The 20,955-nt window shown below is 44.6% G+C and overlaps 1 protein-coding gene across 8 annotated transcripts in view; it reads right to left on the bottom strand.

Moving 5' to 3' along the window:
* Window positions 1-20,955, bottom strand: part of LOC126285025 (copper-transporting ATPase 1) — a 535,387-nt gene that overhangs the window by 272,982 nt on the left and 241,450 nt on the right. The gene's annotated exons all lie outside the window — the stretch shown is intronic.

The following is a 20,955-nucleotide window of genomic DNA, read 5'->3' as shown; positions in this document are numbered from 1 at the left end:
AAACGGTATGCAGTGAACTTTTGGAACAGTACGAGAATGGTGGAAATCAATTTTTTGGAAGAATTGTGACAGATGATGAATTATGGCTCCATCAGTTTTGACCAGAGACGAAGAGGTAATGAATGGCGTGGCATCATACAAATTCACCCAAGTAAAAGAATTCAAAACCACACCTTCTGCTGGAAACGTTTCGGGTACGGTGTTTTTCAATTCCGAAGGACGCTTGCTTGTTGACATCATGTCAAGTGGAACCACCATAAATTAGATGCATATGTGACGACACTGAAGAAACTTCAAGCTCGACTGACTAGTGTTCGACCACATCGGCAAAAGCAGGATGTTTTGCTGTTGCACAACAACGCACGGCCACATGTCAGACAAAAAACCACGGAAGCGATCACAAAACTCGGATGGACAACACTGAATCACCCGCCTTACAGTCCTGACCTGGCTCTATGTGACTCTCATCTCTTTGGGAAACTAAAAGACTCTCTTCGTGGAACAAGGTTTGAAGATGATGACTCCGTTGTGCACGCTGCCAAACAGTGGCTCCAACAGGTTGGTCCAGAATTTTACTGTGCGGGTATACAGGCGCTGCTTCCAAGATGGCGCAAGGCAGTTGAGAGGGATGAAATGAAAATATTGTTCCTAAAAGATGTATATACACAATGTAAAACCTTCAAAGATATAGAATAAAAGATGTATTTAAAAAAATAGTGTGCATTTCTTTTAGAGTGACCCTCACAAAAAATATTTGATGTGAAACCGAATCTGGTCATCACAGTGTTCGTGGTGGTAATAAATGTGGGGAAGAAGACACATGACTGGGAAATCTGCGCACTGTATATCAATTGCATTATGCTTCAAAATCAGTTTATAGCTATCCTACAAGACTTTGATCATCAAGACTCCGACGGCTCAATGGACTATGCACTTAGGCACCATCGTAGACGTCACCTGGCTTACGCAATTTAGCAAAATCATATACAACCTAAATATGAACAGGTGGGAGCGGTTTTTAACCGCCTTCCTCCTCAATATGAGTGTAGCGTCTCATCACTGTATCGGCTTGCTCAGTGGCAATGGCGAGAAAAGTTTTCTTATTACGTTGGTGCGTAAGTTAGTATGGATCTTTGTTTTGCATGTTGATACTCCAGTTTCTATGGGTTTATTTACCGATTTTCATTTTTATTTTTAGCTCCCTATTGCTGTTTGAGATTACGTATTGTTATTCTGTCATTTGGAGATAGTGAGTGGCGCTGTAGAAGCTAGAAAACCGAATGCCAAGTGAAAAATCGAAACGGTTCAAATATATTCATCCGTTTGAGTAGAACAGAGGGATGATAGCAGCAGAGGCAAAGCCAGCCAGAAACATTTGCGCCGTAGGTGGGGATAATGCCACTGAACAGAATACGGCAAGCAGAAAGGTTTTCTAGTTTTAAGGAGGATCGTTTTGACATTAGTAACTTTCCACGTTCAGGACGACCTTCGGAGATTGATAAAGATTGTTTAAACGCTTCAATCTACAACAATCAACGTCACTGTACTCTAGAAATGGCAAATATGATGAACTTACCATTGCACCACAGTGTGACATTTACACACAATCGTTAAGATTCAAAAATCAGGTGTATGGATACCGCATGCTCTAAGCCAAAATCACAAAAATCAGCATGTGGCCGTATGTTCATCTCTGCTCACTTGTCAACAACTAGCTCGTGGACAGCATCGGCCATTCCTATCCCGTATCGTTACTGGTGACGAAAAATGGTGTCTTTGGGCTAACGTAAGGAAAAGAAAGGTATGGCTGATCCCAAACAAAGCAGCAACTCCCCGCACAAAGACCTGTGCGCACCTACTAAAGATAATGTTATGCATCTGTTGGAACAGTGGTGGTAGGGCGTACTAAGAATGGTTTCCCTGAGGTGTAACCATTACTGCCGAATTTATTGTCAACAGCTGAGACGTCTTAGGGACGCAATCCAAGAACAACGACCAACAAGACTGCACGAAGGAAGCTACTCCATAATAATCTGCCCGTATGGTGATACACCGACACAAAATGCTACACAGGAGTTGGGAAGTCATTGCACACCCACAGCTTGACGTTCAGATTGTCACCTTTTCCGCGCTCTATCGAACAGCTGGATGAAAATGCGCTCCGAAAATGGCTCGACGAGTTCTTCGCCTCAGAACCACGTGATTTCTACAGCCGTGGAATCGAAAAGTTACCGCACCGTTGGCAGACTGCTGTAAATAGTGAAGGACATATTTTTGATGACTATAGTCTCCATTACGTCTATCTCTTGAGTTCATTAAACTACTGAAGAAATGCTACGAACTTACGCACCAACCCAATAATAAGAGAAAGACGTTGAGATCTACCAGAAATTTGTGTGTTGAAACATCTTTTATGAAAGTAATTTTCCTCTAATGGATGACGAACACCAGAGACAAGAAGACAATAGCAACTTTTAAAACGTGATGTGACAAAAACTGTTGAGCTTACATAGGTAGATTAAGGCACTCAACTGATCACACAAGAAAAGACATTTATGGCACCATGTGACTAGAAGACGGGGTACGTTGGTGGATGCATTCTGAGGCATCAAATAATAAAGGGTGGCGTAGATAAAAGTACGCGTTTAAGTATAAATGTTGCTTGGTTGATTTGGGGGAAGAGACCAAACAGCGAGGTCATCGATCCGATCGGATCAGGGAATGAAGTCGGCCGTGCTCTTTCGAAGGAACCATCCCGACAATTGCCTGAAGCGATTTAGGAATATCACGGAAAACCTAGAACAGGATGGCCGGACGCGAGTTTGGACCGTCACCCTCCCGAATGCAAGTCCAGTATGCTTAACATATGCGACACCTCGCTCGGTAAGCATAAAGTAAATGAAGGAAAATTGAAACTTCACGATTGATGTCTTTCACTTCCTTGTTGTGGGCGGATTTGTTTCACAGACCTTGCTTTTCAAGTAGGCCCATAGGGGAAAAAAAAATCAACATCACGTTATGTTAGATCCGGCGAACGTGGCGGCCATAGATGTTTGTTGACAGTTTGTTCCTCAGTGAAGACGTCACGGACTCGTTCCGGGGATACCTTAGGCATGTGACATGTTGCTCCATCTTGATGGAAGCAACAGTATTGTTTTTCGTAGTCAATGAGTTGGGCGCAAAATGCATCAAAAATTTCCATATATGCATCCGTGTCAGTGTAAAAAAATATCGGTCCAATGATTTGCGTTCCTGTTACACTGCAGCAAACGCCGTTCTTACCATGGAGTGGTTGCTGACACACAGGGTTCATCGTTGACCAGTGACTCGTGTTCTATGAATTCGCATGACCGGAAAGATGAAACCATGCTTCATCACTCTTCGTGTAATGGAAAGGGTCTAGCGAACCACCGTTGATGTTATTCAAAAGCCACATGCAGTAATCTACACGTTTCTGACTGTCATCGTCCTGTAATTGCTACACAACAGTCACACGCCCTTTTCAATATCCGCTGGCAACTCCTCCTACTTGCGTGAAACTGTTGGGACTATTTCGGCTCCGAATAATTCTTCGGCGAACGCCTGCGATAAGTTCTGATGTGCGAATTGAAGAAATTCCTTGTTTTGCATTTTGCACTGATCTGTAGGTGCGGCAGCTTTTATACAGACTCTGTGTTGCTGTCGTCGCTGGTAGTCCTCTATCCGGATACTTGACCCCGAAAATTTCGCAAGTTTCTTTAATCTACATGTACACACGAGCTCCGCCAGCCACTGTACGGTGCGCGGCAGAGGCTACCCTGTATACTACTACCTCTCCTGTTTCGCTCGCAAACACAACGAGGGAAAACGCAACTATCTACACGCCCCCGTATCAGTCCTAATTTCTCGTATCTTATCTTCGTGGTCGTTCCGCACAATGTATGTTGGTGGCAGTACAATCGTTTGGCCGTCAGCTTCAAATGCCGGTTTCTAAATTTAAGAATATCGCCTTCCCTCCACAGATCCGCATTTGAGTTCCTGAAGCATCTCGATAATACTTGACGTGTTATTGGAACGTACCGGTAACAAATCTAGCAGTCCGCCTCTGAATTTTCTCTCTGTACTCCTGACACGGTTCCCAAACACTCGAGCAATATTCAAGAATAGGTCTAATGAGCGTCGTATATGCTGTTGCCTTTACAGTTGAACGACACTTTCCTAAAATTCTGCCAATAAACCGAACTCGGCCATTCGCCTTCCTTACCACAGTCCTCACGTGCTCGTTCCGTTTCATACCGCTTCGCAACTTTACGCCCAGATATTTAAACGATGTGACTGTGTCATGCAGGGTCTAGTAATACTGTACCCGAACACTACAGGTTTGTTTTTCCTACTCATCCGCATTCTTCTTCTTCTTTTTAGATCCAGACACTTTTAGTGCGTCGGCTGCTCACAGGCTGCGTTCCCTTGCTTGTTGAACCAGTTCTTCAAAGTTGTTCATGCCAGTCCATGTCTTGATATTCTGAGACCATGATTGCTTCCTTCTACCTGGTGGGCGCTTTCCTTCTATTCTGCCCCCTAGAATCAATTGCTGAAGTTCATATTCCTTTCCTCTCATAATGTGACCCAGGTACGATGTCTTTCTTCTTTTAATTGTCCCCATTAGTTCTCCGTCCAGCCCGGCTCTATGCAGCACTTCAGCACTGCTCACTTTCTCAATCCATGGTACTTTTAGTAATCGGCGCAAGAACCACATGTCTGTTGCTTCTAATCTCTTAATAGAAACTGCTTTAACTGACATTAACTTACATTTTTCGGCATTTAGAGGAAGCTGCCATTCGTCACAGCAACTATAATTTTTACCTAAGACATCTTATATCTTCCAACAGTCACTCATTATAGACACCCTCCCGCACACAACAGCATCATTAGCAAACAACTGCAGATTGTTGCCCACCCGTGCGCCAAATGATTTATGTACAGAGAGAACAGCTCTGCCATCACACTTCGCTGGGGCACCGCTGACGGTACCCTTGTCTCTGATGACGACTCGCCGTTGAGAACAATCGAACTTTGCTTTTCATATGCTTCCACAATATCAATTCATTCTTCTACCGAGAAAGTCATTTTGCAGACCGTAAGGAGAAACGTCTAACTTCACTGATGAAACCGTGGCAGAAGAGTGCTAACAATCGATTATTGCATAGAACTGTCCATTTGTGCAGCTGTTTACATGAGACATAGAAATATTGCATTGGTACTAAAAGGGGAGCCGGGCTACTTTTAATAAATACGCCACCCTGCCCTTTGGTAATGAAGGGAATTGTAGGGCGAGGGGTGAAGGGCGGGGGTGAGGGTGGAGGTGGTGGGAGGAGGACGGGAGGTGGTGTAAAGACAGTGGATGGAGACCAAGAACAAAGTTCAGTAAAATGGTTCAAGGGAGTTAGGCTGCCAAGCCGTTATGTAGGTATGAAGAGAACACAGAACCAACTATCAGGCAGAGCTGCATCAAATCATTGTTAATATTGATCATCATCATAAACACTGAAGTACAGAATCTAATGATGACAACGAATTAACTTATTATATTGTTCGTAGCTTATAATATAATCTACTGTGGTTAAGAAAATTAGAGCAGAATGACTGGGTTTCTGCTGCACTGTGCTATGATAGTGACAATCTCCTCGGGAGGGTGAGGGGAGATGAGGATCTAGAGGCTGTGGGCTCAGTCTCCGGGAAGAGGCACACTACTCCTCTCCTCTCCTCTCTCCCCCCCCCCCTCCCCCCCCCCCCTCGGTCACTTAACAAAAGTAATCGTGACTTTAGACAGACAGTTCAGTACAGACCGAGTGGAGGGAAGCGTAGCTGCCACGAACGCTGAACGCGTCAGCAGGTGACGGTAATGCCAGCCCACGCCTACCTACTTGCCCCGGAACACGTCGTGTCAGGCCAACACCGACTCAAACGAAGTCCTCGGCGCTAGTTCGTGACGTCACGTCAGCTAGGCGCGGCGGACGCCAGGTCTGTTGCAGGCGTACTCATAATGGTGGTGTCTTCCTCTCTGACACAGGAAAATGTGAAACTATTGGCCGTAGTTGACCAACACACATTGTTCTCAGAGATTTCTGCAATCAATTAATTGTGCAATTCATTACACTTCTTAACAAATACTGTACTCCTGAACTTAAATTTGCACCTGTTTTAAGGATTGACATACAAAAACAACTTCATGGTCCAGCAGCAACAGAATTCGTGCTTCTTTACCTTATCTGTACATCTGAGGAAGTTACGTTTGTACTGGGTTGCTTTTACAAGAAACTGTGAACATATTGGTGCTCTTCTTTAGGTATCTTGGTTGACTATGGGGTGGGGAGCACTGAATGTTAATGAAATATCTTGCGATTGTACACGTTGTGGGAGGGGGTGGGGGACAGAAGAAGAGGCAAAAGAGAGATACTTGTTTTATCAAATAAATTTTTTATCGTATAAAGTTTCTCCTTTCAGTTGCAAGAGGGGAATATTTATCTTTTCTAACATGCATGTTTAAAAAAGTTTAAGCTCAGCAGTATTTTCGATGTATGAAGCTATTTTGTTTCCTGTTTAGAATTCCTTTCGTTGAAAACGACTGTAATCTAATGACTGGCAACAGTTGGACATTTACACATGTAAATTAGTTCACATTTCCAGTGACGATGTCAAGCGAAAATAAATAAATAAATAAATAAATAAATAAATAAAAGAAACGAGTTAATTGTAAGGGTGTTGAGGTAAGTTTCGATAACAAAATGGATCAAGTAAACATTGTTACTTGAATGTAAAATTTCCGAAGCTTGCAATGGGGTAAAGCATCTTCTCATATTGATGTACGTTTGTTTAGACAGGATTCAGTAATACAGAACTATTATCTTCATTTGTGGCTTTACGATAGTAAGAAAATCTTTCATGTAAATAAAACTACAGAACCCAAAACAATACCAAACATTCTGTCCAAAAATAAGAGATTTATAGTGATAAGCACGCCCAGGCGTTTCTGCCTGCAACAGACCTGGCGTTCGCCGTGTCTAGCTGACGTGACGTCACCAACAAGCGGCGACGCCTTCCTTTGGGTCGGTGTTGGTCAGGCTCGGTCGACTGCGTGAACAGCAAGCCACGCAAGGAGGCCGATCTGCGATCCTCCTCAAACGATTTTAAACTAACTATACGGTAATAATTGCAATTGCATATATTCGTCAGTTTGACGATGAACTGCCCATCACATCGTTAGTCGTCATAGTTATTGTGATATTTCTATACTGGGTAAACTACTGCAAGAAATTCACAAAGTTTCCACAGAACAATTGGTGTCGATATGAGTCTGCGTTTGGTGCGTGTTAGGATATATGTTGCTGCATATGAAATGAGGACAACATATTGAAGGATATCGTTGTCTCCAGTCTCTCGGTCACGAACGCGTGCATCACTGAAAAAGACAGAATGAAATATTCATCAGCCCCTCGTATCTGAAATGGTAAGAGACATCGAAACGAGATCTTGGCAAATGCTATCACGTAAAGGGGAGAGTATTTTGCCATATGATTAATACGAGAAACTTCCACATATACATGTAGCGCGATATTCAAGCCACTTTTTTTTTTTCAAACAAAATAATTTAATTATTCAGGGCTACCAATAGCTGGTGAAACGAGAATTGCTATGGGTTTTGTAACAATGTCAGTGAAGTTACATCTTTACTTTGATACTGAGAATGAGCTTTTTCATAAACCACTGCCGTCAGTTGCTAGTTTAATAATACACTGTTTCAGGACTCTCTCGTAATTTCAATTTCATTACAATGTTAGTGACATTAGTATTTGTACAGTCTGCTGTGTCTCCGTACAAGAGGAGACTTTAACACGGCAACAAGAGAAATTACGTATTCCTCAAACTTCGTTTGTTCATGTGTCCAGGTCTCCTCAACTACCTTCTTGGTATGGCTGACAACTTGGGGCTAGTCATGTAGTGTAACATATGCAATGGCTTCTTTTCTCAGCACTTTAACCTCAGTGACCGAAAACACTTTGTTTTTTTGCAACACTACTGTTCACCAAAGCCCATATATTCTCAGCCGGATATCAATGAGCAAGATACGGAGGAAGCCTTAATTAGAGTTAGCCAACCTGGTGGCGTAGAGTTTTACTTGTACAGCACTGCAAGTTCCATCAACTTCGCCTTATTCGTACCAGGTTCACCTTCATACCATGAAATATTTCTTTGTACCCAAAGCAAAAGACCCGCTTTCCTTCACTGCATTGTTGGAGTTTTATCTGCAACAACAGAGCGGCATGGCGTATTCTCCGCTACTATTGTTGAATTCGGAGGAATATTTTGCAGTAAAACATTATCTTTACATACGGTGAACGTGTTCTTGGACGACACTGATTGCGAATCTGGTACTCAGATAAACTGCACTGTTGTTGTTAATGGAACGCCAACACAAAACAGTTGTTCACAATACGTGACGACTGCAGAAAACTTGCACGCCAGAAAATACTAAGAGATGACGAATGTAGCTGATCTAATGCGTGACACCATGTGGTACTGTTTATGCACGGTGTGGCAGCTGTCGCTTTACCAACCTAACCGCTGGCGGTGTGGTAGGAATAGTCGGTTCGCCATCGATATTACTGGGCAAAAGTCGCATCTGATTTTAAATCCCACAAATCGCAGAAAGCTATCTAATACTCAGCTGTGCTGAAAGAAGTGCTGTGGACGGTGAGACTGAACGCTAAATGGGTTTCAAAAAAAGTTTGAGTGTCAGAAGGTGCACAGCAGCTATCAGGTGGTCATTCCAGATTGAACTGCAGGTAAGGCCTGAGCCACCATGGCCAGGACCCAATAATATGCAGGGTGGATGTACTTGAAATTCCACTAGCTGAGCCACAGTTGATGTTCAGACTGTGCCGTGTTAGTACTGTTAGTGCCTTGACTTGACGTTAGGTGCCAGTACTGGTACTGGTACTGGTACGGCAACGGAGGGTTGAAACAAGCGTCCTTTTGCATTATAGACACATACAATGAACTTTAATCTACACAAGGCTGCCAGGGTTTTAATCGTAAAGCCGTTTTATTAAAACAGCAGGAATAGTGCTAGTGCTCTTCGCGATTATCAGTGGATTTAAGGAATACGGAGAGGTCCTCTTTCCGCACCGGCGTTGGACATGATTCGGAAGTTCGAATTAACTGGCGATTCGGGAATTGTTCTTGGGAGAAGCCGACGGTCAGTTACGTCAGATTTTGTTGAAGTTAATGTTATATCATGGTTGATAGTACTAGACGCAAGCTGTGCACTATGCGTGTCACGACAGCTGAACATTCCATGGTCCTACATTCTAAAAGTGCTCCGAACATCTGTGAAATCTATCTCCAGTGGTGTTCCACGCTGTTGTGGATGTAGCTGATCGTCGCATTGAGCAACGTTTGTAACATGGAGCAAAAACATGATACGCAATTAACAAATATTACCCTTTTATATGGAAATGGTTTATTTCTTATTTCTCTTCTGTTTGTCTTTACAAATGTTGCCACGGAGTTTCACTGTCGTACTATCACTCGTTTTTCATGGGGGCCCTCTTAACTATCTAAACTTTAATTATAACCACCCTGTGCATAAAAACTTTGTAAGGCTCGATACTCGAATGTGAAACCTTGCAACTTGGATGGAACCATACTCAACATCGACATACAGTAGTTCTAGACGGGTCGCTAGAGTTAACTGTGGAGTATTTTCCCATCACGAAGCACGGTATTTGTCAGACAGCTGTTTCACCATCTGCCATTCCTGATCATTGTAGTGATTGCTGAGGGTCAGTTCAATCTAACTGCAGAATTACTTCAGAGACAGAAAAGTTTGCACTGAAAGTGGTAAGGGGTGCATAATCCATATTCGTGCACTGTAGTAATGCTAGCGGATCGTGTATGCAGTAAGGAGATTGAAGAGAATGTTAACCACTGTGAAAGTCTCTCGAAGTGCCAATACCAAGCGCACCAGGTGAACAGCGCTGGATCAAAATTCAAGCAAGTTGCATAGTTACAACTCTTGATGAGCGATACAGTACTGAACAGCGGCAAATTAGTAGTTGTGGGAGGTGATAGTAATATCCATCGCAGTTCCACTGAATTGCAGGTTGAGGGTGTCCTGGTTTGGTGTGAGGGGACAAAAACAGGCCACGCCCTAGGATCACTGTCTGACACTGGTTGAGGAGGAACAACATCAACGAACATCGGTTCAGAGTCCAGTGGCATGACGGAGCGGGGACAGCACCTCAGGTGTCACCAGAGTAGCTTCTCCCAAGATTTCTTCTGTTTCACTACTTTTGGTGTTCGAGAGTCCATTCGCTGTGGGTGTACGAACGAAGAAGAGGGAGCACAGTCACCGGTAAAGACCGGAGGAGGATGCTGTTTCTCTGGCAGGATGCAGTGAGCGGCTTGGGAACTGTGAAGGCCTGTCGCCCCCACGGTCAAGCGTATTTGCGCGACTGCGTTGAGGGAGTAAACACGCCATGGACTACCGACGAACTGGGCACACAGAGACCGACTGCCGGTATCACTGAGAGTGTATCGTATTTTTTTTCGATGAGAGGGGATTGGTAAACTTCAGTTCCTGCACTATGCGTGCTCGATTGGGCTGGCACACTTCGGGGATCCAAAGCGTTGGTCGCTTCCGCAGCTGACACTGACAGGTCGCGGGCGGTGCAAGTGGCGAATTTTCCTGATTTGGACAGCCATAGTTTCCACAAATCGACATGAATGAACACTGGGAAGAAAATACCTGGTCAAATGGCTCCGAGCACTACCGCACTTAACATCTGAGGTCATCAGCCTCCTAGACTTAGAACTACTTAAACCTAACTAACCTAAGGACAACACACACATCCATGCCCGAGGCAGGATTCGAACCTGCAACCGTAGCAGCGGCGCGGTTCCGGACTGAAGCGCCTAGAACCGCTCGGTCACAGCGGCCGACTATGCCTGAAGCAATGGCATTTAAAGCACCACACTGAGGGTGGAAAATACGGCTTTACATCGCAGTGTTAAATCATCATTTTGATCTTTAATGGAAGCAAAGATTTTCAAAGGGAAAGATTAGGATGCACAGGTATGTATGTACCTTGTTGTCAGACAGGCCTCTACGTCGACCGGCCGGCCGCTGTGGTCTCGCGGTTCTAGGCGCGCAGTCCGGAACCGTACGACTGCTACGGTCGCAGGTTCGAATCCTGCCTCGGGCATGGATGTGTGTGATGTCCTTAGGTTAGTTAGGTTTAAGTAGTTCTAAGTTCTAGGGGACTGATGACCACATCAGTTGAGTCCCATAGTGCTCAGAGCCATTTGAACCATTTTTTAACGTGCGCCGATATACGAACTGAATTCCTGGTCTCTCTTAGTGTTCATCCTCCTGCAGCACTAGGACGCGGGGAAGAATTAATCCCCGTACCACATTTAGCTTCTGATGCGGTGTTATGGTAACAGGTACATCAGCAAGTAGTTCGTAAGAGAGTAGCGCCCGGGACTGGATAGTATTTGGCGTGTTCATTAAGATGAAACCGTATCGTAAATTACTCTAAAGGGAGAGTCCGCGAAATACATTTTCAATATGTTTCTTTAACCTGATCTGATCACAGCCATACGGTTCCCTCTTACATCGGACTGCGGTTTTACATATGCTGTTCTTTCTACGCCATAGTTAGCTAAGGCATAAGAATTTTAATATGACAAATATTAAAATGAGTTTAGTGACTAATGACAATGCGAGTAAATAATATTATGAACTAATAAAGTTAATACTGGCTGTACTGCTACTACCGCTGCAGCTCCTGCGATGAATATTACTACTACTACTAATAATAATAATAATAATAATAATAATAATAATAATAATTCAGAAGGCCTACATGCTAACACAGACACATTACAACAAGAAGTGCATTTCGACAGACGCAAAATTAAGGCACTATAGAACAGTGACTCTTCCAGAAGCGATCTAGGCAGCTGAAACAATGGTGATTGGCGGTCATTCAAAAATTTGGGAAATAGAAAAGCAGGAAAGAAAAATTCTCAGGAAGATTTACGGAGCAATCAACAAAAACGGCAGTTGGATGAAGAGACCACACAACGTGCTCTATATATAGACCAACACAGTAACAGACGAAATCAGAAAACGCCGAGCAAAATTTTATACACATCTACAGGATGGAAGACTCCAGAACAGCAAGGAAACTATTCAATATTATAACAGAGCAAACGCGGTACAGAATGACTGAAAAGGCCAGAGGATAGAGGATCTGCAGCAGATCAGCATAAAAAATCTCTAAGACTGCACTGAGTGCCGGAATAAAATCAGTGTGACGTTTGAGGAAAGAACATCGCGCCAGCCTGGTAAAAAATAGACAGAATAACGGAAGAATGAGCATTCTGAGAGGATGAAGAGTTTTTGGAAAGCAAAGAAGAAAAACGTCTGGAGCTGAAATTATGAATTCAAGTTCAATCGCTCTCCTGAAGGGGAACAATCGTTATTATTATTATTATTATTATTATTATTATTATTATTATCACAATAAATTATTGCCGGCCGAAGTGGCAGAGTGGTTCTAGGCGCATCAGTCTGGAACCGCGCGACCGCTACGGTCGCAGGTTCGAATCCTGCCTCGGGCATGGATGTGTGTGATGTCCTTATGTTAGTTAGGTTTAAGTACAGGATGTTTCAAAAATGACCGGTATATTTGAAACGGCAATGAAAACTAAACGATCAGCGATAGAAATACACCGTTTGTTGCAATATGCTTGGGGCAACAGTACATTTTCAGGCGGACAAACTTTCGAAATTACAGTAGTTACAATTTTCAACAACAGATGGCGCTGCAAGAGATGTGAAAGAGACAGAAGACAACGCAGTCTGTGGGTGCGCCATTCTGTACATCGTCTTTCTGCTGTAAGTGTGTGCTGTTCACAACGTGCAAGTGTGCTGTGGACAACATGGTTTATTCCTTAGAACAGAGGATTTTTCTGGTGTTGGAATTCCACCGCCTAGAACACAGTGTTGTTGCAACAAGACGAAGTTTTCAAAGGAGATTTAATGTAACCAAAGGACCGAAAAGCGATACAATAAAGGATCTATCTGAAAAATTTCAACGGACTGGGAACCTGACGGATGAACGTGCTGGAAAGGTAGGGCGACCGCGTACGGCAACCACAGAGGGCAACGCGTAGCTAGTGCAGCAGGTGATCCAACAGCGGCCTCGGGTTTCCGTTCGCCGTGTTGCAGCTGCGGTCCAATTGACGCCAACGTCCACGTATCGTCTCATGTGCCAGAGTTTACACCTCTATCCATACAAAATTCAAACGCGGCAACCCCTCAGCGCCGCTACCATTACTGCACGAGAGACATTCGCTAACGATATAGTGCACAGGATTGATGACGGCGATATGCATGTGGGCAGCATTTGGTTTACTGGCGAAGCTTATTTTTACCTGGACGGCTTCGTCAATAAACAGAACTGGCGCATATGGGGAACCGAAAAGCCCCATGTTGCAGTCCCATCGTCCCTGCATCCTCAAAAAGTACTGGTCTGGGCCGCCATTTCTTCCAAAGGAATCATTGGCCCATTTTTCAGATCCGAAACGATTACTGCATCACGCTATCTGGACATTCTTCGTGAATTTGTGGCGGTACAAACTGCCTTAGACGACACTGCGAACACCTCGTGGTTTATGCAAGATGGTGCCCGTCCACATCGCACGGCCGATATCTTTAATTTCCTGAATGAATATTTCGATGATCGTGTGATTGCTTTGGGCTATCCGAAACATACAGGAGGCGGCGTGGATTGGCCTCCCTATTCGCCAGACATGAACCCCTGTGACTTCTTTCTGTGGGGACACTTGAAAGACCAGGTGTACCGCCAGAATCCAGAAACAATTGAACAGCTGAAGCAGTACATCTCATCTGCATGTGAAGCCATTCCGCCAGACACGTTGTCAAAGGTTTCGGGTAATTTCATTCAGTGACTAAGCCATATTATTGCTATGCATGGTGGATATGTGGAAAATATCGTACTATAGAGTTTCCCAGACCGCAGCGCCATCTGTTGTTGACAATTGTAACTACTGTAATTTCGAAAGTTTGTCTGCCTGAAAATGTACTGTTGTCCCAAGCATATTGCAACAAACGGTGTATTTCTATCGCTGCTCGTTTAGTTTGTATTGCCGTTTCAAATATACCGGTCATTTTTGAAACACCATGTAGTTCTAAGTTCTAGGGGACTGATGACCTCAGATGTTATTTCCCATAGTGCTTAGAGCCATTTGAACCTGCTACTGAGGACTTCGAGAAAGTGGCTGAACGACAGAGTTGGGCAGGAAGAATATAGCTCTAACGGGAGCTGTTTTTTTTTTTTTCCCCGGAGTTGTTAAAGACGAGAGCGTTACGATCGAGGAGAGATATAGGGGACAGTGTACGCTGATAAGATATTAGCGAACACTGAGGGTACGGAAACCTCTGCGCTTGTCTGCAAATAGCCAGGATATGACGGAGAAATATGATCAAAGAATCGAACTTCTCAGAGATACGAAACACAGGTACTCATAACCCGTTCCATGCGCTGCGAGATTCCGCAAGAAAGGCCTTGCAGGAAAATATGGCTGTAACCAGAGACTGGAAGTATAAGTATTTGTAGAAGTTTCTCTTTTGGGTCGAGTAATTAATACTAGACTCTCCGCTGAGGGAGCGAAGTTGATATTTGTCCCTTTTAGGGTTAAAGATGTCAGGAATTGTCGATGCTTCACCTGATGAGCCTGGAATGACCAACGATTCTTCCCTGTGAGAAACAACTGGAGATCATAAGCGCAGATACTCCATAGAGCGGAGAGAAAGAGAGCTCTAACTGTTCGGCTGCAAACCAGGAACTGAGGGGAGCAACAGTCTCCAAACGACTCTGAGGGCAAGGCCAAGGCGTAACGATCTGCAGTGAATTGCGGGCTGTCTGAAGAGACTGCCAGGGCCACACGTTGACCGGATGACAACTTCCGCCTCTTCGTGACGCGAGATCTCCGCCATGAACGGGTACTCTCGCCACGGACGCCACCTGGTTCGAAGGCCAGTTGCTACTCGGTTGCCCCCAACAGAGACACGCATCTACGCATCGGCACGCACGGGAAGTTGACAGCCCGAGTGCCGATTACAGCTGTTTATGAAATATCGATGTGCCGATATACCGTTATTTTAACAGGAAATTATCGCCATACATCGCCCATATTTTTTCCACCGATATATCGATGTCGAACGCCAATATTTTTATTTTATATTACATTTTTTCGTAATAAACATTTGAAGCTGTTCTTTTGAAATTGCAATAGAACAATTTTACCTTCACTGTGTGACGAAGTCTTACTTCTTTTTGAGCTTAACATCACGTCAAGTTTTTTTCTTCGACTTTGTGAAGTACAGATGTCACAAAGGAGGAGACCGGCTGCACTGGGAGGTTGGCGATGTGAATGGAATAACAGATTTCCGATGGGAAGGAATACCACACCAGTTGCATTAAAAAGAATTTTTAACGCACCTAGTGTGCTATTTCTTCACATCGGCAGTCTTCAAAAACAGTTGCTGACAATGATGAACAAAAATCTAAATGACAAGACTGGTACTAGCGGTGGGCGGAGACACATCTACATCTACATCGATACCCCGCAAATCACATTTAAGTGCCTGGCAGAGGGTTCATCGAACTACGTTCACAATTCTCTATTATTGCAATCTCGTATAGCGCGCGGGAAGAATGAACACCTATATCTTTCCGTACGAGCTCTGATTTCCCTTGTTGTTGTTGTAGTAGTGGTCTTCAGTCCTGAGACTGGTTTGATGCAGCTCTCCATGCTACTCTATCCTGTGCAAGCTCCTTCATCTCGCAGTACCTACTGCAACCTACATCCTTCTGAATCTGTTTAGTGGATTCATCTCTTGGTCTCCCTCTACGATTTTTACCTTCCACGATGCCCTCCAATACTAAATTGGTGATCCCTTGATGCCTCAGAACATTTCCTACCAACCGATCCCTTCTTCTAGTCAAGTTGTGCCACAAGCTCCTCTTCTCCCCAATTCTACTCAATACCTCCTCATTAGTTATGTGATCAACCCATCTAATCTTCAGTATTCTTCTATAGCACCACATTTCGAAACCTATTCTCTTCTTGTCTAAGCTATTTATCGTCCATGTTTCACTTCCATACATGGCTACACTCCATACAAATACTTTCAGAAACGACTTCCTAACACTTAAACAAATACTCGGTGTTAACAAATTTCTCTTCTTCAGAAACGCTTTCCTTGCCATTGCCAGTCTACATTTTATATCCTCTCTACTTCGACCGTCATCAGTTATTTTGCTCCCCAAATAGAAAAACTTCTTTACTACTTTAAGTGTCTCATTTTATTATCTAATTCCCTCAGCATCACCCAACTTAATTCCACTACATTCCATTATCCTCGTTTTGCTTTTGTTGATGTTCAACTTATATCCTCCTTTCAAGACGCTATCCATTCCATTCAACTGCTCTTCCAAGCCCTTTGCTGTCTCTGACAGAATGACATTGTCGTCGGCGAACCTCAAAGTTTTTATTTCTTCCCCATGGATTTTAATACCTACTCCAAATTTTTCTTTTGTTTCCTTTACTGCTTGCTCAATATACAGATTGAATAACATCGGGGAGAGGCTACAACCCTGTCTTACTCCCTTCCCAGCCACTGCTTCCCTTTCATGTCCCTCGACTCTTATAACTGCCATCTGGTTTCTGTACAAATTGTAAATAGCCTTTCGCTCTCTGTATTTTATCCCTGCCACCTTCAGAATTTGAAAGAGAGTATCTATGTAAGTCGGTGTCAACCAAATATTTTCACATTCGGAGGAGAAAGTTGGTGATTCGAATTTCGTGAGAAGATTCCGTCGCAACGCCTTTCTTTTAACGATTTCCAGCCCAAATCCTGTATCATTTCTGTGACACTCTCTCCCATATTTCGCGATAATACAAAACGCACTGCCTTTCTTTGGACTTTTTCGATGTACTCCGTCAGTCCTATCTGGTAAGGATCCCACACCGCGCAACAGTATTCTAAAAAGAGGACGGAAAGCTTGGTGTAGGCAGTCTCCGTAGTAGGTCTGTTACATTTCCTTAGTATCCTGTCAGTGAAACGCAGTCTTTGGTTAGCCTTCCCCACAACATTTTCTATGTGTTCCTTCCAATTTAAATTGTTAGTAATTGTAATTCCTATGTGTTTAGTTGAATTTACGGCTTTTAGATTAGACTGATTTAAGGTGTAACCGAAGTTCAACGCGTTCTTTTTAGAACTCATGTGGATGACCTCACACGTTTTGTTATTTAAGGTCAACTGCACCATTTCGACAATTCTTCTAAATCGTTTTGCAGTTTGTTTTCATCTTCTGATGACTTTATTAGTCGATAAACGACAGCATCATCTGCAAACAACCGAAGACGGCTGCTCAGATCGTCACCCAAATCGTTTATATAGATGAACAGCAAAGGGCCTATAACACTACCTTGGGAAACGTCAGAAATCACTTATGTTTTACTCGATGACTTTCCGTCAAAATCGCGGATTCTGTCACATAACTGAGACGATATTCCATAAGCACGTAATTTCACTACGAGCCGCTTCTGTGGTACAGTGTCAAAAGCCTTCCGGAAATCCAGAAAAACGGAATCGATCTGAAATCCCTTGTCAATAGCACTCAGCACTTCATGAGAGGAGATGCTGACGTAACCAGCGCACGGCGCTACCAACAAGAACTGCAACGTTTTAACTTCACGACACGTAATTTTGACACTAGAACTGCTAGGTCGCTGGCGTTTAAGACATGAAATAAACCAGGGAAGTCGGCAGGAAGTGTTCCGGACAAATCCGATATATGACGAAACCGAGCAACGTAACCATAGGGCACCTACTGTGGTGCCACTTACCCGCAGTTTACCATTGTTAGCAAAGTGGCTACCGTCAAGCGTGAACGTGCATCGTTTTCCTTTCAGTTTTCACTCTGAGCGGGATAAGCGGGCTGCCAACTTGTTCGTGTACAGAGTATCTAAAAATAAATCAGTACTTAAATACACTCCTGGAAATGGAAAAAAGAACACACTGACACCAGTGTGTCAGACCCACCGTACTTGCTCCGGACACTGCGAGAGGACTGTACAAGCAATGATCACACGCACGGCACAGCGGACACACCAGGAACCGCGGTGTTGGCGGCGGTGCACAAATGCTGCGCAGCTAGCGCCATTCGACGGCCGTCAGTGTCAGCCAGTTTGCCGTGGCATACGGAGCTCCATCGCAGTCTTTAACACTGGTAACATGCCGCGACAGCGTGGATGTGAACCGTATGTGCAGTTGACGGACTTTGAGCGAGGGCGTGTAGTGGGCATGCGGGAGGCCGGGTGGACGTACCGCCGAATTGCTCAACACGTGGGGCTTGAGGTCTCCACAGTACATCGATGTTGTCGCCAGTGGTCGGCGGAAGGTGCACGTGCCCGTCGACCTGGGACCGGACCGCAGCGACGCACGGATGCACGCCAACACCGTAGGATCCTACGCAGTGCCGTAGGGGACCGCACCGCCACTTCCCAGCAAATTAGGGACACTGTTGCTCCTGGGGTATCGGCGAGGACCATTCGCAACCGTCTCCATGAAGCTGGGCTACGGTCCCGCACACCGTTATGCCGTCTTCCGCTCACGCCCCAACATCGTGCAGCCCGCCTCGAGTGGTGTCGCGACAGGCGTGAATGGAGGGACGAATGGAGACGTGTCGTCTTCAGCGATGAGAGTCGCTTCTGCCTTGGTGCCAATGATGGTCGTATGCGTGTTTAGCGCCGTGCAGGTGAGCGCCACGATCAGGACTGCATACGACCGAGGCACACAGGGCCAACACCCGGCATCATGGTGTGGGGAGCGATCTCCTACACTGGCCGTACACCTCTGGTGATCGTCGAGGGGACACTGAATAGTGCACGGTACATCCAAACCGTCATCGAACCCATCGTTCTACCATTCCTAGACCGGCAAGGGAACTTGCTGTTTCAACAGGACAATGCACGTCCGCATGTATCCCGTGCCACCCAACGTGCTCTAGAAGGTGTAAGTCAACTACCCTGGCCAGCAAGATCTCCGGATCTGTCCCCCATTGAGCATGTTTGGGACTGGATGAAGCGTCGTCTCACGCGGTCTGCACGTCCAGCACGAACGCTGGTCCAACTGAGGCGCCAGGTGGAAATGGCATGGCAAGCCGTTCCACAGGACTACATCCAGCATCTCTACGATCGTCTCCATGGGAGAATAGCAGCCTGCATTGCTGCGAAAGGTGGATATACACTGTACTAGTGCCGACATTGTGCATGCTCTGTTGCCTGTGTTTATGTGCCTGTGGTTCTGTCAGTGTGATCATGTGATGTATCTGACCCCAGGAATGTGTCAATAAAGTTTCCCCTTCCTGGGACAATGAATTCACGGTGTTCTTATTTCAATTTCCAGGAGTGTATAAAGCTCTAAAACTGGAAGTATATTTTCAGTGTGTAGCTGATTTTTCTTTTTTTTTGCCGAAATATCGGATTCTCGATGTACTTATAAATATGAACAGTCCTAGTAGCGATAGCACGCTACCATCGCACAGGTATCTGACAGCATCCAGAGGGCCTGGTTACCACGCTGGGTACTGGACAACATTCCACGCACGCCCACGTAACTTTTTGAGGAAGTGGAGGTCAAACCCACAAATGGGGACTGAACATAACTTTACCTAAATATGTGGCGCAAAATTAGGGTACGAAGTGTGAAAAGCCATAATTTATGTCCTACGCGTGAGCTAGGTTGTCAGCTGGAAACCTTTCACGAAGAATAAGACCGAGAAAACAAAAATGTAGTCACAGTACTGGAGTGGGTTGGGGACCAAAATTATGAAATTGTCTTTATAACACGCTTGTCATAATCACGGCACGATACATTACATTACTTATTTATTTTTTGATGTAGTATTTAAGTTTTAATGCATCTTGTTTGGACTGATGCTCTCAAGTCAACTGTCGAAGTAACTTACTACAAGGTGTACAACTTTGCTTCCGCCCGCCCCCCCCCCCCCCCCCGGAAAAAACATTTGAGGCTTTAATGAAACAAATTGGTTACATGAGTATAATTCAAAGTATTCTCCCATCTTTCTGGCAGTGTACGAATACTGCGTCGAAAAAATTGTTCGTCTTTTGAAGCGATCCACGAACCGATCCAATTTGTGACTTCTTCGTGAGATCGATAGTGTTGATCAGCCCGGCCATGCGCCATTGATCTAAGCAGGTGATAGAGGGAGCAATGTCTGGAGAATATGGCGGGTGAGGTAGGACTTCCCATTTTAACGTTTCCCAAGTACGTTTTGACCTCTTTTGCAACGTGGGGTCGAGCGTTGTCGTGCTGCAAAATCACTTTATCGTGGCTCTCGGTGTACTGCGGCCGTTTGTCTTTTAATGGTCTGCTCAAACGCATTAATTGCGTTCGATAACGAGCATCTGTGATTTTTTCACTTCGTTTTAACACTTCATAGTACACGACGTCGAGATGGTTCCACCAAATGAAGACCATGATTTTGGAGCCGTGAATATTCGGTTTGGAGGTCGACGTGGAAGCATGGCCGCGGTATCCCCATGATTTTTTGCTTTTAGGTTATCCTAATGAACCCATTTTTCGTCCCCGGTCACAATGCGATGCATTCCGTTTTTGCCACTGAAGCAACTGTTCACTAACACACAACCGCCGTTCAACGTCTCTTGGTTTCAGCTCACACGGGACCAAAGTTCCTTCTTTCTGATTGGTTAAAATGGCTCTGAGCACTATGGGACTTAACATCTGAGGTCATCAGTCCCCTAGAACTTACAACTACTTCAACCTAACTAACC

This window comes from Schistocerca gregaria, chromosome 8 (assembly GCF_023897955.1).
Source record: "Schistocerca gregaria isolate iqSchGreg1 chromosome 8, iqSchGreg1.2, whole genome shotgun sequence".
Taxonomy (NCBI): domain Eukaryota; kingdom Metazoa; phylum Arthropoda; class Insecta; order Orthoptera; family Acrididae; genus Schistocerca; species Schistocerca gregaria.
This window is presented reverse-complemented; position numbering and strand designations above follow the sequence as displayed.